The sequence below is a fragment of the Fukomys damarensis genome, unplaced genomic scaffold, assembly GCF_012274545.1.
Source record: "Fukomys damarensis isolate Sample0158 unplaced genomic scaffold, DMR_v1.0_HiC HiC_scaffold_26, whole genome shotgun sequence".
In the NCBI taxonomy this organism is placed as follows: Eukaryota; Metazoa; Chordata; class Mammalia; order Rodentia; family Bathyergidae; genus Fukomys; species Fukomys damarensis.
The window spans coordinates 30,343,252-30,361,640 of record NW_022900938.1 but is presented as its reverse complement, the minus strand read 5'-3'; positions in this window follow the sequence as shown (position 1 = coordinate 30,361,640).

Genomic DNA, 18,389 nt, shown 5'->3' with positions numbered 1-18,389 from the left:
CTTTCAAGATTATGAGAAAAGCCTACAAAAATGATAAAATGAGTTTATTTACAATTTGGCTCCATCCAGAGAGCAGCTAAGCCACCCCACAGCACTTCCTCCCAGACACACAGAAGTACTCCATTTACAGAAGGGACAGAACAAGAGCCAGGAAATATGCCTATGTAGATTAAGCCAGTCTGGCCCACCAGACATGCCCAGTCTTCCTTGGTGCCAGGGCTGGGGTAAGGCAGCGGTTGCAGTTTCCATTCTCAGCACAAGGAAGCTGGAGAAACAGCTTATCTTTTTTAAAAAAAATCTGATGTTTATAGATCTGTTTTCACTTCTCAGTTACACCCCCAACTCCTTCCATGACCACGCTGTCCTTGAAATTTTCTACTCATAAAATCCCTTTTAAATTTCAAAGTGTATGGCAGTCTTATTTGGGTCAGGATTTGGCCACTCTATTAAGTTGTTTAATCTATCTTCATAAATCAATCCTTTTAGGTCCTTCATCACGGTGGTGCCTGTTTTGTGACATCCTCTCATGTTTTTTTGACATCATTCCCTTACTGGAATCTCTCAGCCCCAAGTAGAATGTGAAATTCAGACTGTGTCTTGGCAAACGTCATCATCATCACCCATAATTTTGCAGATATTAGCACAGTGAGAAGGCAGAAGCTTCTTTATTGAATAGAGCAAAGGAAACCTCGTGCGCCGTATTTTGCTGACCTTTAACCCTATATGGTCACTACGATTTTAGCCTATATGGTCGTTCTCTAAATAAGGGAGAAGAAAAAATTTGAAAAAAGGGAAAAGTGGAAACAGAGTCTTGGTAAATAGGGGAGGGTGGGAGGGGGTGAAGGAAGGGCAGGGGTATGGGGAAAAAATGAGAATCAAGATCTGTCGTTTAAGGGTACAAGATCGCAATGATGAATGGAACTGTACTGTGCACTTAAAAAGTACCAATAAGGGCTCAAAACCTCAAAAAATGCATATAGAAAAGGACAAAAAATAAAGCATCCTCATCCTCCAGCATGCATGATAATATGAAGTCTAGCTGCAAAAGGCAGAAAGTCCGTTTGTATCAGAGCAGTTAACTTGGCTTCCGCGGATCCTCCCCTGCTGCTCTCCTCGTCCCACTTCAGCTGTATTTCACTCCATTAACTACAGCAATGGGTATTTGCTCTCAATAAATGTGTGTGGGTGTGCGTGTGTGTTTGTATTTGAGGAGAGTTTATGCAGACGACTTCAAATAGCTCCAAAAGTGATTGCACAATTAAAGAAACTATTTCCCTGCTGTTGATGCTCATTTCTTAAAACATCATCTGTCAGCCTAGCTACTGAGATTGATGTTCTGAATGTATTTTTTTTTCCTTTTTAAACCCTAAGGAAATATCTTCTTCATGTCTCTGCCCTAATTCATCACTCTTTTCTTCAATCTTTCTTGTAGTCTGATTGTGAGATGAATTCCCAGGAGGCTATCAACACACACTGTGGATGTTAAAGAAACCAGCTTAGGTTCAGGTCTTGTAAGGTTCTGAAGTTTCTGCAGACTGTTTCAAGCACTTTGAACTTAAGTTGGAACATTTCTATTAGTTCATGGCAATGGTAAACTAAGCTCAAGCACAGTGGCTTCCATGGTGGCAAGCTTAAGGCCACATGCTTAGGTGGGGCAGAGGATGTTTTGGGGTTCTGCCGAGGAAGTCACCATAGTCACGCCATGGGTTATGTTTTGCTGGAAGAAGCAGTGTTTCAAATCCATCCTAAATGTTAATAGCCTGATATTAAGTTGGACTCATACTCTTTCATAACAAATACTGACTTTGTAAAATGTGCCTGAAATATACCCCACAGTTTTAAATAATAAAAGATCAACAGTAAATTGATGCCCAAACTTAAGGATTTTGTGGGAAAGTCTCTTTGACCAGCAAATGTCTCTCCTGTAAGTCCCTAGGTTATCTTCTGTGACCTTAAAAATAAGATAGATACTAACTAAAGAACTATCTAGTAATTTTTTAGATTATACTATGTTACAAACAGCAGATTATTTATCAGGTACAGGTTTCAGTGAGAAAGTGTAAAGATTTCTTAAGTGAAAACAGAAATGTCATGAAGGCAGAAAGGAGAGGCCTAACATTCCGGCAACAAATGACATTTTTCTTAAGCATTTTCCTCAGGTCAAAGGTCGGTGAACATAGTGGGACAGATCATTTCCACTGCTAGTACTTTAATTTCTTTATCTGTACATCGTGAAGTTTAGAGACAATCTATGTAGTAACCTTTCCTTTCCTTAAAATTAAAACTCCATTTTCTCCAGAGAGGTGTCCCTTTGGAATACAGGGAGGAGAACCTGACCCAAACTGGCCCAGCCTGAGCCCCATTCTGGAGGAGTTCGAGGTGCTCAGAACAAACAAAGTGGGGAAGCGAGTCAGGTGAAAGCCCTTAGGGAAGCACTCAGAAAGCAAGAGCCCGGTCCATGGCAGGTCGTCAGCGCTGCCTGTGTCCCGGAACTGTGTGGCTCAGCAATTTCTTCCACTTTGTGAGCTGTTCCAATCGTCTTCCAGGAAGCTCCCTTCCTCCTCTTGTAACTTAAATTCAGTGAAAGTCCATTTGTTTTGCCTCCAACCCCAAAACATTAATTGATGCAATTATCTTGCTGGAAAATATTTTGTCTGATGCAACAAGAGCGAGGCCTTTTTCTACCCGTCTTTCTAGCTTTGGCTGCGTAAAGGGCTTCGATGAGAAAGATGGGAAAGATGTATCAGAAACAGAGAGAATGAAGTTTAAATTCCAGCTCTGCATCATTATTCTGCCTGAACTTGAGTGTCTTTATTGATTGAATTCTTATTTATTTATTTGGGGATTGAATCCAGGGCCTCCAAATTGAGCTATATTCCCAGTCCCCCCTCTTTTTCAATTTTTTAACTTTAAAAAAAATTTTAAACAGGTTTGCTAAATTGTCCAGGCTGGGCTTGATCTCGTGATCCTCCTGCTTCAGCCTCCTAAAGTGCTGGGATTACAAATGTGTGCCATCATGTCTACCTTGAAGAGAGATCTTTAAATCCCCCTTGCAGAATCAGTAGAATTACTCATGAAGATGGTGTCCCTGCAGTAGGTATATTTGTTTACCCTCTAACTCAGGACCTAACTTACAGTGTGTTAGTGTCAATCAATAGGCAGTGGTAAGGAGACAGGCCTGGGTTTGCATTTAGGTCCACTTTTTCTCTGGGACCTTCAACAAAAACTTTAAATACTGGAATCTACTGTTTCCACATATTTCAAGGCGATAATAATAGCTACCCCTTTTACTGTTTTGTAGACGTGAAATGAAGTGGTTACATGTAGAAATTGATATTATTGCTGCTAACTACTCATAAATGTTTGCTGAAAGTATTGAAAACTGAAATTCTAGGGTTTAATCTCAAAAATGTTTAGAAAACATTATGATATGTTAGGAATGTTCTAGACACATGGCATTTCCATTTCATTGGAAAAAGAATCTGCTGACTTTCCTTTATCCTACGTGGTGAAAATGTAGAAACTTCAAAGAGGCATTTGCCTTGTCCCATATATTCCTCCAAGTACTTGCCATTCTGGTATTTTGTCTCCAAGGCAAGTTAAATGGAAATCTGCCTCTGAGCCTCCCGGTTCGCTGGTCCCTCTGCCATACGCTTTCGTTCAGCTTGTCAAATAACCAACACCATTTCTTTATTCAGGTCCAATTCACATGGTCTCCTTGGCTGATCATTTTGGTTCTTCATGTGTACTTACCCCCATATGAGGTTATCTTTGATTTTATCTTTACATGGAGATCATCTGTGTCCCTTCACCAAATTATAATTTCTATAAAGACAAATGTTTTACTTCCTTTGCTTTAAGTGGACCCTTGCATGTAATAGGTATTCAATAATTCTTTAATGAATGAATTAATGGCCGATGAATATATCTTTTGAGAGTGCTTAGTAAGTAGTTGACGGCCCACCATTGGCTTGGGGCCATGAAATAGAGGTCTTTTAATCATAGCTCTTTAAATCTGTCTCAGAGAAAGGACAGCGTGGATGACTTCTTTACTAGATAGCATCTAAGCAGAGCACAGCAGAAGGTGCACAGAGCAGACAGATCCTCGAAGTAAACAAATGTATGAGTGTGCTAATTAGTTACATCTGCCCTGGTGCTGGCAGGCACAACAGAAGGTGAGTGTGCTAATGGTTAGCGGAGAAAATGTGGGGTCCCTGGCTTGATAAAAAGCAATCCTAGTCTTTCTATACAATCCCCAAGGGGTTCATTCGCCTGGAAGAGTGACATCAGTGCTTTCAATGGAAACTACCAGATTCAGTGAGATGAGCACTAGACACAAGTGGCAACCACATGTTTTTCCTTAGTGATGGTCTTGGCTGGTGACCAATTCCAGAGAAGTGTTATACAGGCTGGGAGCTTGAAAGGCCAGAGCAGCAGCTATCTTTTTATGTTTTTCATAAGGCATAATAGAACATTGTGAAGAAGCACAAGGGAGAGGATGCCAAGCAGGGCTCTTGCAAATAAAACCGAGGGTCCCTGAAGATACTGAGGTTAACAAAGGAAAAATGCAGCTGTTGTGAATGTAGCTCGTGTCCCAGTCTTCAGCATGGTACGTAAGGGGACGCCTTCACTTAGCTATTGCTCTCCCTGAGCAGAGTGAGAGGGATGCTGTTAATAACAAAGAGTCCCCAATGATGGTAAGTCTAATTATAGGAGGGGGAAAAAGCACACAGAAAGAAAGGATTTGGTTTCCTCGAGACGTCATTTTATTACCAGCCTGACATGGCAACTTTAAGGGTCATTTCTTTACAGTCACTAAAATATCAGAACAGTCAGAAAAACAGCACAGAGGCCATAGCCAAAGCCCCTGATGCTTCATTTCTGAAAGCATTTTCCAGCAATGGCAGTGTTTAAAAATTGTTTTGGCCTTTTAATTAAACAATCTTCTGCTTTTGACTATCTGTAAATATTCCACAGGATAAAAAGAGGAGGTGGGCTGAAGAGGAGAAAGGTGAAGTAAATACAGATGTTTAAAGCATTAAGAAGAGAAAAAAGAAAAACACAACACCATTTTTAAGAGAAAATTTCAAAATTAGGAACATGTCTTATAAGAAACTTTCTATTACATTTTCCTTCAGTGGCCAATAATCTTTTAAAATAACCATCCTTAATTATCAAGCATGCGAAAAAAAGAAAAAGATAATATTTCAAATCCAGTAAAGGTGATTTTTTTCAAATATGACTATTTTTTCTACAGCATGTTCTAGTTAAAAATTATTGATTATAGTTAGCATATGCTTATAAACAACTCAAATGACATTTTCTCCTGAAATTGTGACTTTGTGTTGATCAGAGCATTTCAATTAGTTTGAATTCACCAGGATTGACCTTGTATATAGTGAAGCATTGCAAAGGTGGGGCAGGCTATTTGCTAAAATATGTATTTGGAACTACAGATATCCTCCAGATAGTAAATCTCAATTACAGAGTTGCTTTGCAAAGCAAATATCTGCACGTCAACTCCTGAAATTTCTGTTTTTTCTAAATAAAATCTGACATACTTTTTTTGAGAAAACTTGGATTCACAGAACTTCAAGATCACATGTTGTGAGACCTTAACTTTTATGAGCTGAATATGGAATAGCAAAGTGATACTTTTCCTGATACAATGGCAATTACATCATATGATATATAATTTAACTGCAAATTTCTGCCATATATTTCTGTTTTTCCTGCCTGCCTAAATGATAAAATGCAGAAATACAGGTGAAAATCACCAGGCCTTTGCTGGAACAGGCATATCATTTCATGACCTCTGGCATTTGCCAATAGGGAATGGGTGCCACTTTCAGCACAACAAATTTCTCTAAGGATTATCCCACGAAAGGAAATTCTTAGATTTGATTTCTTTTCTTCCTGAGGCAGATATTTTATTTTGCCTCTATAAAATTGGAAAAGTCATTCCTGCTTTCTGTTTTCTATGTGGAGAAAGTATATATTTTGGTTTGCAGGGCTTTAGAATACTTTTACATTATAAAGCAGATTCTTATTTCCCTGTTTCCATCCATCCCACTTTCTTCCTTTACTCTGTACAGAGTAGGCAAAGTGATCTAAAAATAGAATGAGATCGTGTGACTAGAACATTTTAAAAATACTCCGATGAGTTCCTATTGTACTCAGAAAAACTTTTGTAAGTTAATGCCAAGAAGACACTAAATTATCATCTGTCACAATGTTGCCCCAACATTTGCTCTTTCTTTCTGGTGAGATTGAGCAGGTGTCTCACCAAACCCCTTTTCTCTTCCAGGGTGGAGAAAATGCTTTACTCCTCCCCGGAACTGCTTTCCTTTATCTTTGAGTCTCACTTCAAATGTTGACTCCTCAGAGATACCTTGTCCTGGTAAGGTTCTAAAGTGCTTTCTTTGGTAATTATATCATCCCCTGATTATTCCCTTCAGTTGCACTCTTCACAGTCTATTATTTTCTTGTTTAGTAGTGTATTTGCTTTACATTGTCTGCCTTCCTCCGCTTCCTTCTAGAATGGAGCTCCATGGATTAGAACCCCTACCTGCTCTGTTCACTTCTGTATCCCCTGGACTTGGCATAGCACTTGATATATGGTGAGTGCTCAAAGAGTACATGAATGGGTGAATTCATGATGAGAGAGCTCCATTTCTTTACAAAGCAATTGAACTTGTAAAGAGGTAGGTGTGCAGAGTAAGAATTCTTGAACACTGATTTTATATTTTCATTAAAATTACTTTTAGACTATTTCACAGAATCATTTGCTCAATTTATGAAAAAGTTGCTGTGCTTGACTTCTTTTCTAACGTAGATGTGTGTGTGTGTGTGTATATATATATATATATATATATATATATATATAGAGAGAGAGAGAGAGAGAGAGAGAGAGAGAGAGAGATGTTAAAGTGGCCACATTAGAATCCATAAACACAGTAGAATTGGAGAATTGGTAATGGAATGAATTTTACACCTGGAACTATTCATCAGTGCTACTGTATCACAAATGATTTACTTATCAGATATGAATCCAGTCCTTTGTAGAGAATATCATCACTGACCTTACTAAGTAAAAATGTAAATGTTAGCCAGAGATTTTTGGCACCAATTTTTAATGAGTGGTTCTTTATGGATCAAAATAATAAAGCCAATATTGAGTTGATATTTTAAAACAATATTAAATGATCTTATTGAGCATATTGAGGTTTTGATGAAGACACTTCTCTATAATGTTGAAGTGATAGAATGCATTTATTAAGCTAGTGAGGTGAATCATAATGAGACAATAGATAGTTTTAGGGTTACTAGGAAAACCAACTGTCTGACCTCTGGGAGGGAAAGGAGGGCTGAAGATTGAGTAGAAGCTCACAAATTTTTGTGGACATCATTTCTTCCCAAACCTCGCCTTATGTCTCTTCATTTGGCTAATCTTTTTGATCTCTCTTTTATGACAAAATTAATTATAAGCATATCACTTTCTTGAATTCTGAGTTGTTCTAGTGAATCACTAAAACTGACAAATCATGAGAACTTTCAAATTTATAGCCAGCCGATGAGAAGTACAGGCAGCCTGAGATATCTGAGGATGGCCAAGTGCGACTGGGGTGTGAAATGGGGGAAATCTGGTAGAGGCATAAGCATATAACTTGTGAATCTCATGGCAAATCCAGGTGCTTACTGTCGGAATCCTACTCTGCTACCCTCAGTCTGGGGGAAATGGGAGGAAGAGAACAGTCACCTGGTCCTTTAATATCCTAAACTTACTTCAGAATTCCCAATTCTTGTGTGTGTGTGTGTGTGTGTGCGCGCGCGCGCGTGTGTGTGCGTGTGTGTGTGCAAGCGCGTGTGTGCGCGTGTGTGTGCATGTGCGTGTGTGTGTGCGCGTGTGTGTGCGTGTGTGTGTATGCGAGAAGCTTGGTGCCTTCTTCAATATCTCTGCTCATGAAGAAGTACTTATGAAACTTGGTCTTCTATCAAATGGAACTCCTATTCTCTGATTAACTTTTACTCGCTTATTTACACAGCACATGTTATCAACCACTTATTAAGGGCCAGATTCTGGACCGGAATCCCGTTTATTAGGGTAAACCAGAGCACTAGAAAGAAATGATTCCTGTTCCAATGGAACTCATAGCTTGGTGGCCTAGACCAAGACACTTCAACCCACACTTAGGTGAGTAATTATAAATTGTGTCCCTTTATCTCTCTTGTATATGGTTTTCCCTCTCTGCAAATCACAGCAAAATTCTAACCAAATAAGGAGCAGTCTCCTCATTTTCCAAGCTGCCATTAATGGAATACTCCTCTATCTTACAGACATCTACTCATGGTTTAGGGATAAAGTAGGGAAAATATGTCACAGAATTAGAAACAACTTGATCCAGCTATCAAACACCACTGTAAAATTCCTAGCCCATCATCACTACAAGAAATATTTTGGATCATCTTCCTCGCCTCTCTAACATGTTAACCATATTGCTCACTCTTCAAATACTCCCTTTCAAATCCTTCCCCTTTTTGTTAAAGTTAAAGACAGATATTTCTCAAATGGGAAAGGAATCAAAGGATAGAGGAAGACTGGAGGGAGGGAGAAAAGGATGAAAAAGGAATGAATATGTGTTATGTACGTGTGACCACTGCACACAAGGATGGTAAACATCATGCACATCAAACACATAAATCAGAGCTTTCTCCAGCAGGCAATGGAATCACATATCTCAAACAAGTTACCACCTAAACTACACGCAAAACAAAAATAAAGTTAAAAATCTTGGCTAATTTATTTTGAAGAGCTCCTTTTTGTCTCAATCTTTCTTTTAGACGCTGTCCAAGGAATATGGCTGTTCATGTATGACCTACAGATTTGTTGAAGTCTGTCACCAGGTAAAATGGTCTTCTTTCTATCACATTCTGCTTTACCCCTCAAATACAAAAATGTATTCAGAGTAAAAGTCACAGAACCAGAAATGTGTTACAATTTCAATGCTGAAGTCTACGTTGTGCTTAAAGACTCTGTTATTCTCTTTCATTTCTTTTGCCCAGCTTGAAGCTTCTTATATCCATCTTGTACCTAATTTTTATTTTTTTAAGTGTTAGGGATAAAACCTTAATCCTTGCACATGCTGAGTTTGCTCTCTATCACTGAGGTATACCTCAAGCCTGAGTTTCAAGTTTAGCATACATATTTATTAATAAAACTATAATTATTCATATGGGCAAAATTATTAACTTTACTGATCCTATTTTCCCTTCATTTAAAATAGATTATTTAAATACGGTGATCAATACCTGTATCTACCTTTATATTTGAAAACTATATGTTTGTGTTTATCTCTGTATGTATGTGCATATATGTATATGTATAATTACACTATTCTGAGGAAACCATGAGGTTGAGAAAGTAAAAAGAAAAGTTCTTTACAACAGCCTCATTCCATTGCTTTCCTTATCTATGTGTTGGTTACTTCTATATCTAAACTAATTTGAGCCATTTATTTTCTTAAAATAACCAATAAAGTGAAAGACTTGAGTATTTATGTAATCAGAGAAAAAATATAATTGTTTGTCTTAGTTGAATACCTAACTGCGTAACATAGACATAACTACTGCTTTAATATTCACTCTACCAAGTAAAATTCCTATTGAAATGACGTCAAACCACTTTTTAGTGTGGACAGACCCATAAATCTACCTTGTTTCAAACTGAGATGAAGATCTCCAAACTCAAATTTGGTATAGGTCATGAACAGTGTAATGAATCACGTTCTCCAAAGGCATTTGACCTGACTGCAAATTATTTCCATGTTTTGTAGACACAACAGACTGTAGAAGGCAACTGTCCCTTTTGTCTACAATGCCTGGGAGATGATCTACAGCCATCTGAAGCCCACTTAGCATGTGGAATATGGGCTCCTGATTTAAGTGTCATCCCCCAGACTAAAATGAGTCTGTTTGTCTGACCATATTAATGACTACATCCAACTTTCAAAAATTATCTCTAAAGCCCTACTGTGCTTCAGATACTTCAGTAAGAGAACTGAGAGTAAAATCCATCATTTACTTTTGAGCAGCCAGGCAAAAGCAACAAACAACAGAGTCTAAGACTCATATTTAGAAATTTTCTTCATTTCTTTGGAAATTTTCGAGTTCCTTTCCAGTGTAATTCCCTGAGAAAATTGAATGCTACACACTGCTTAGCTATTATCATACAAATCAGACAATTTTTAAGTCTATTAGTTTCCTGTTTTTTTTTTAAAAAAAAGCATAGAACATATAGAGGGAGCCTGATAGATTTGACATTGGTTAAGGGTTTAATGCTAAAAATGAAATAGTAATGCAGACCAAAATAAACCATTCTAAAATCTGCTTGTAGAGTTATTTTTATGTTCTGTACACATGGAATTAGCCTTCTAATGCTTGCTTCTACACAGAACCCTACAAAAGTTGATAACAGCTGTGGAGACAGTTCTGAATGAATTCTGTGTTAGAGTCAGACCATCAAATCTTCCCAAAATGGTTTTAATTTATTAAGGTTAAATTATAGCTGTATCTGATTTTCTTTCTGATGTACAAATGGGGACAAGATATAATTTTTCCACTGCTTTCATTCCATGTATGTACTTTAAATGCACTTTAAAGCAGAAAATTTTTAAGTGCGAGAGCAAGCTTTACTGACTTTGGTAAGTATTTTTTTAATCATTTAAAAGAAAGTACAAAATGGATGGTGAAAAAATTAGTCCATGACTCCATCTTTGGCAAATAAGTTGTTATTTATTTCTACATAAATTAATTAATAGGAGATATGAGTTTTATTACAGGAAATATTTGATTTGGACAATTTTTCTGAACATATTCCAGGGTCAGGGGAAAATCCAACTTCTTCCTTTGAGGTAAAGGCTCTCTGAAGGGTCTGTGACTTAAACACGATGTGTAAAATGAGTGATAATTGGGTTGTAATTTTGTGTGAATCATTAGCTGACCAGGTCATCTGGGGTAAGGTCTTGAACATGTCTGGACTTAGGATTTTAATGTGAGAATAAAGGGGTTCAATACATTATTTAGAGGTGCACTGCAGGGGCTTCATGGAGTACTTTTATTAAAATGAAAGAACATAGGCAGCCCATCTTCTTTCAGGATCCTCTAACTTGGCTTCTAAATACAATTTGTTTTAGTAATTTTTTTGCTTCCACTTCAATCAACTAGAATAGCACTGGAATGAGATGGTATCTTTTTCCCACTCTCCTAGTCTCTCCTTCTTTTTTCCATTTGAGCTATCAGTTCCCACACAATTCTTCTTTTCTCCCTTTCTAATAAAAAGCTAGAGCTGGGCAAAATTAAATCTAGTGGGTGGGTTTCCCTTAAGATGTGATCTAGATTTCACTTGTACAGGAAGTCATGAAAAGCTGTCCAACTCTTGGAAAAGAATTGTTAAAAGCAGTAAGATAGCTTCAAAGATTTTATAGTAGCTTATTGTAGTGTACACTAGTAAGTCATTTGGTGGCATATCAGGGCCCACGAATGTCAACAAGAATTCTGAGACTTGCAAAACGAATCACACTTAAGCATATTTTCTGGCTCTCATAGTGACACAGAACATTCATGAAAACTTTTGTTCAGTTTATAAACAGCTGAAAAGATACTTTGTGATGCCTTACGTACCATTACCATCTCTCTCTTCAGATACAGGGTGCATGCTTCAGTGTGCAGCTTTGTAATGTAAGATAGGGGCCAATGGATGCCTGCCATTGAAGTAACATTTTCTTTTACATTTATATAATGTACTATACACATTAACTTATGCTTAACATTGTCTCATTTATTTTCTCTTGCTACCCTTTGGTTAGTCTTAATTTCTATTCCCTGACTCTGTTGAATTTCTTGCTGACTTTATCCCCACACAGATGATACTAAGATCCCTATTTAGGCCTCGTCTCTGAATACATCCATCCGTGTGCTCTGCCATCTACTCACATTGCTGCTACACCAATGTATCAGATTCATCTGTCTCAAGTTAAATTCAGCCTTCCCCACTGCCCAACTCATCCCCCGCCCCCGCTTCGCAGCCTGTTTAAATACATCAAAGGTACGATGTTTTAAAAATGCTCTCTCTTCCTAAAAAGTTAGTTTTTAGATCTTTTTTCTCCAAAAATCTGGAATTTATTCCTGAAATATAATAAAACAAAGTAATAAGATGATAAAATAAAGTTGAAGTGCTGGCTGAAGGACTCTTCGTCTCTGCTAACATTTTCCCTTCTTCATTTTCCTCCACATCCCTAGTACTGGAGAAAAGTTGGAAGTGTACTTTTTTAATATTCAGATTCTCCTTTTTTCTTCACTTTATTTTTCTACTTTATCACTAAGTATTTTCTCTTCTATGATCTCTGGAGGGTTGTTTGTTGTTTTGTTTTTAAAAAGCATATTCTCTGTCCTTATTCTGTTCGTTCTCATTGGTGGCTGTATTTTCTGGTTTCCTGTACCACTTGATTTATATCAGCTTATCACCAATTTGTGTTCAAATTGATTTTTGATTGGATAAGTTTTTCTCCAAGAAAACAAGTATTGCAAAGGATTATTTACCCTTTCACACAAACTTCTCCGTCCTTTGTCCAAAAATATTTAGTCTACCATAAGCCAATCACTGCGTTGAAAATAGATATACAATTGGAGATGGAAAATTTTCTGCCTCCTTAGTGCTAGAGTTCTCCAGCTGTACCAAACTTTGTATTTGGAATATAGAAGTAGATGGACACTGAGGAAATACCTACCTTTTCATTTTTCCAAAAGGACACTTGACTGAAGAATGTCTTCCATAGTTCCAAGCAACCTATACAGATTTTTTAAAAAGCAGCAGAAACAAATTAGGATCGATTCCTTCTGGACCTAGTTACTTGGGAGCAAGAAAATTTTCCCCAAAGATCTCCTGTCTTGTCAGACTGTTTTGGAAATGAGTCACATCCCTAACTTGTTTTGGTCAAAGAGAATGAGATATCATGGTTTCCTTAGACTAAGCAGAATTTCTCCATGAGGTAAGTGAGAGATTTATGGACTTGGACAAAGTTGGGGCTTTGACATTAAAGGAGATGAGATAAAGTTGCTGGAAAGGACATTGCAAATGAGCATTCATTTTTACAGATGAGATATACAGTTGAGGCCTTGGCCATTTATTGCTGTCCTAAGTCCCATTGACCTTAAAACAAAGATATTTATTCATCTTTGTAAATTGTATCTATCCGAAAGTATAGTTTTTTGTTTTTGTTTTTGTTTTTTGTTTTTGTCTTTCTGTAGTGTCTACAATTTAATGTAGGGAAAATCATTCTCTTTTCTTTTTAAAATGTGTAGGAACAAAATGTCACTCGGAAGTGTCATCCAAACCAACACAAGGACTAGGTGGCTGAAATGCTTTGAGTGCAAAGATCAAGAGGCGCTCATGTTAGAAATACCTCCTTTAATTTTGTTTCCTATATATCTTACTTTCTTCATTTTGGTCCAGATTCTGTCAGCTACACTATAATGTGGGCCTTCATCAGTAGTTTAGGGGTATTTAGTTGTTTAGGACTAGTCTGGGACAATTTTCATTCATTATACACTATGTTTTTTATTAGATAATTTTAAAATAATTCTTTGCTATTGGAAAGACCATTCTGGCTATTGGATATGTAAACAAAAACATGGCAATAGTTTTTTGAGTCAGGAAAACTCATCTATACAATGATTTAAAAAATTCTGTTCTCTTGGTTTCCTGACATGATCAGCACTGGAAATGACTCAAAAGGCTGGAATGGAGAATATGACTGGATGACTGTTTCCTTAGCAACAGGAGCCATATACTTCTTCTAAAATAAGAAACCAAAAGAAACTGTTTCCTCCATTTTTCTTTCCACCAGTTAAGTGGTTTAAGCAATAGTATCATAAAATTTTAATATTGATTCAACTATTGATTATTGAAGAACTATAATATGCATAGAGCAGTTAGATAAAGCTTCTTTTACCTGTTATTCATTCTGCTATGCTATTAATGTATAGGTTATTTTGTAATGCAGGTATGTACTTTAAATAGTAAAGCTCAGCTCTGTCTATGTATGAATCACCTAGGCAATTTCTAAAGACAGAGATGGTGGGGCCCCAGTAGGAAATATTCAGTTGTTCTCAACCAGCATAAGTATCATAAAGTCCTCCCAAGGTGATTATAATGCACAGGTATAACCGAGAACCACATTCCTAAGAAAATTTATAGCATTGTTAAATCAGTTAAATAATTTAAACTATATCCATCAATAAATTAATGTCATGTCCTCCCTCATTTAGTCCATCTCTTGGGTTATTAGTCATGGATAGAGGTGATGAGATAACTGCAGAAGGCACCGAGCCCACCTGCACTCTGCTTCACAACCTCCAAGAACTCTGTCTAGAAGAAATCCAAAAGCTCATGCCTTTGATGTTCTCTCCGCGAAATGCAGTCCCGAGGCCTCAGGAAGAGTTAACTTGTGTTTCCTGTCTGGCACCTTCCTGATGAGGCAAAACTTGCCTGACCTGGTCAACATCATGTTATAGGGCCAGGGATTTAGCTCAGTGGTTCTGTTGCCTGCCCTGCAAGCACAAGGTTCTGAGTTTGATCCCTGGTATCTGAAAAAAAAATCCTGTTACAGGATGAATGAGAGTTTGGTGAAGGTGCTATCTTCAAATTGTAATCCCCCACATCTTGGATAGAAACAGATGAGACTCTAATGCTCAACTTGATGTTAACAGACAAACCAAGAAAATACTTTTCAGGAAGTAAAAGACACAGACTATGATGCCTTTTGATTCAGATGTCCAAATGGTAGGAAGCTGAGCTTGTTTTAGGAGGCTGCTGCGTTCATTGATTCATTCATTCAGTCATCTATTGTCCCTTTCAGCAGAGTCTACTAGAATTCCTCCGACGTGCTGAGGATGTGTTAAGCCATCAATTTATAAATTCAAAGAGTGCATAGTTTTTACTTGTAACCACCACAGAATCTAAGTGATAAAGCAGTCATACAATTTGATAAAGTGCACGCATAGTGCACTTCATTCCTGAGAACACATGCGTCAGAGTTGAGGGGTGGGACTGGAAGAACAACAGTCCAGCTCGAGCTGAAAAACCAAAAATATTTGGAAAGATAATATTCTAATTAATCTAATGTTAGGGAGGAGAGAGAGTAGGTTAAAAAAATCAAACTGTAGCAAGCAAATACAGAACACTTTTTAGCCAAATATTTATTAAGCATATAGTATTAAGGACAGTATGGACATAGGTATGAAACTGTTGATAAGTTCATGTTTTAAATACAGACCGTACTTAGTGGTCAAGGCTGATAATAATAAAAATGATAGTAAATTTTAAGATAAAATAATATGGATCAAAATAAATTTTAAGTGCTCTAGGAACATCTTACTAAATGGTGCTTTATAGAATAGCAACATAGGCCTCACTTAGGAACTTACTAAAAATAGCAGTTCCATCCCAGATCTGTTAAATCAGTATCTGCATTTTATCTAAAATGCCAAGCAAAAGTATGAGCACATCAAAGTTTGAGAGGTAATGTCCCGTGGTATCCCAAATGCTTTAAGTAGATTGCCACCGTATATTAATGAAAATCAGTTGTAAAGCAAACTTATGAAGAAAGTATGAATTTGCATCTACATTTAATACCTGAAGATCTTGAAGTTTAACTAAAGTAAGCCATTTGCCCAAGGTGGCCCAGAGGAAAGTGGTAGGTAGAGCTGTTTGAAACACAGTAGGTCGGTTGTCAATTCATGTCCTGTTTATCTGCAAATAAAATAATCCTTAAAAGAGTAAAAAGAGCCAACCAGGTAAGTAGCTCAATATCTTGGAAGCTGGTTTAGGTTCACTCTGTGACTATCAAAACTCAGAGATAAGTCACCTTTGTATTCAGCAGCCACAGGAATTTCTCTGAATGGTCTCACACAAAGCTACACTGGACATAAAAGGCTATGCAGCCCTATCAAAGTCACCACAAGCCTCGTGAGTCAGTGTGTCCAGCTGCTTCTGCCCCAGAGTCTCACCTGAATCTTGAGAAAATGAGCTTCAGCTAAAGCATTCCAATGATTAAAACCCTAGAATGAATTTCATGAGCTGTAGGAATCTTTGGGCATTTGTAGGCCCAAAGTATTTATTTTCTTCCAAATAGTATGCAACATCTGAAATGGCCTTTCAGATTCTACCACCTGCCAGGATGGAGGTGGAGAGAAAAAACTACCATGTGACAAAGGAAAAATAAATCCAAACAATTCCTCAGCTATTTTCAATCAGCAAAGGAATAAATTCTTCTAGCTAAAATAAAAGCAAAATAATTTTCAAAAATGTCTTTTCAGTAAATGGTACAACCTAAGGTCTTTTTTCAAGAGGTGACATGCAGGAAAAACATGTCAAATTCATTCACTGGCTTTTAAAAAGACAAGGCAGCTTTCTCACCCAGTTTGGATGTCTGTTTTCAACTTTGTTTCTAACAGCAACTTAAAAGCTAGATGACTATAATCAAGAAAAAGACATGGCAAAATTTCATAATGAAAGGACATGTTTCACTCTTCTCAGACTTTAGGAAGTTGGGCTGGAAGACCATAACAATTGCTTCTGAGGCTGTGTAGTTCAATTCTACACCTGAACTATCAAAAGGGGCATTTCTATTATAATAACAATCCTTTTTAGTCAATGTCACTCTCTTCCTTCTGAATTTGCTGGTAATATTTAGTTCCAGGTCATATTAAATCATTTTCCCTCTTCAGGGGTAAACCAGACTACTTGCAGTTTTATATAACTGTCCAAGAGATATATTATGGATGGTTCATGATACAGTTACATGCTATTTTTTCCTGTGCTTTTCAAAATATGATTAGCATAAGGATGGTAATGAGGATTATCATTTCCTCAGAAAAGTGATCTACTGAGAAAATTATGAAGAAGTGTGGTACACTGGAATGTGTATTTCTTCTTTGGAGAGTAAAACAGAAGGACAGTCTTCACGAAGAGTACAGAGATGGCATAGAGCTAGCAGGGCAAACGTGTGCCAATTTAAGTGGCTTGTAGTGGCTGTGGTAAATTGTGTTGATGATTGAAAATTATTTCAAACTTCAAACATAAGAGATCAGGAATCAGTTGTGATCTCCGTTGTAGTCATTTGTGGTTGTGGGTGGGGTGGACATAGCAACCCGCATTTCAAATTGTTGGCTATATCTGAGGAAGGCTCTCAGTTCTCATAGTACCACTGAATACTAAATATACTTTTTCTTTTCTGAAAGGTTTTGTGCAAATATCTGTATCATACTCTTCCTGTTCTCCACATAAACAAGTGAAAAACCCATCAGTGACTTAGCAAGAAATACATGGAGGCAATATGATTAATAAATGAGGATTTGAATATCTTGCTCGGCTTCTGCCTAGGAGAATTTAAAAAGGCTTTTTATGTGGCTATCAATATACATAAACCCTAAATCTCTATCATTTTTCATTGAAAAGAAAAATGGATTTTCAAGAAATCCAGATAAGTCATTTAGGTGGTATGATTGGAATGAAATACATGTTACCTCAGTATCCCAGTCAATTGCAGTAGCAAACAAGTGACCACGGGAAACTCTCAGCTAACATGGTATAGGCAATGGGAAGTAACGTGGTACTGCTTGAGAACTGGGAATCTACACCAGGTGCGGGCTGCAGTGTGGTGGGTTGGGTTGGGGCAAGTGCTGTTTAATATGTTGGAGTTGAGGTAAAGAACATTTTCCCCCCAAATCCTTGGTCTCTTCAGAGCTTCAATTTGTAATTTACTAGTGCATATTATCAATTATTTTTAGCCATTTATGGACAGCTATGAAGATAATGCTAAATATTTTAGGTTTTAGTTACAACGGCATTTACTTCAGGCACACACATCTGTATGAACAGAAGTTACAGATATCTTCTGCCTGCATTCCATGGCCCTGAATTAAGATTCAAGGTAGGAAATGGAGCATATAAATATAAATGGTACTGTATATGCTCAGTGGGAAAGGAAACAGATAAAACCTCATGAGAGTCTGTCCTGAAGGTGTGGGTAGTGTGCTTTTTTAGCTAGCTAACCAAGTACATTAATCTCAATAAGTATATTGAACAGGGTACCTTGCCTGGACAGTGTGTTAATTTGTTGTATTAGCAGTGCTGACACTTTTCTGGTTTCATGCTGTACTTTCAGCTCTTGCACTTGTGAAAAACAGCTATTCTTTTGTATTATTTTGCTTTATAAAGCATCTGCTAAGGCTTCGTGACAAATCAGTGATAATATATGTGTCATGATCATAATAAGAGGACTCATGCAGTGAATAGTCCTGTGTTATACAAATGTTTCACAGTATCTCAT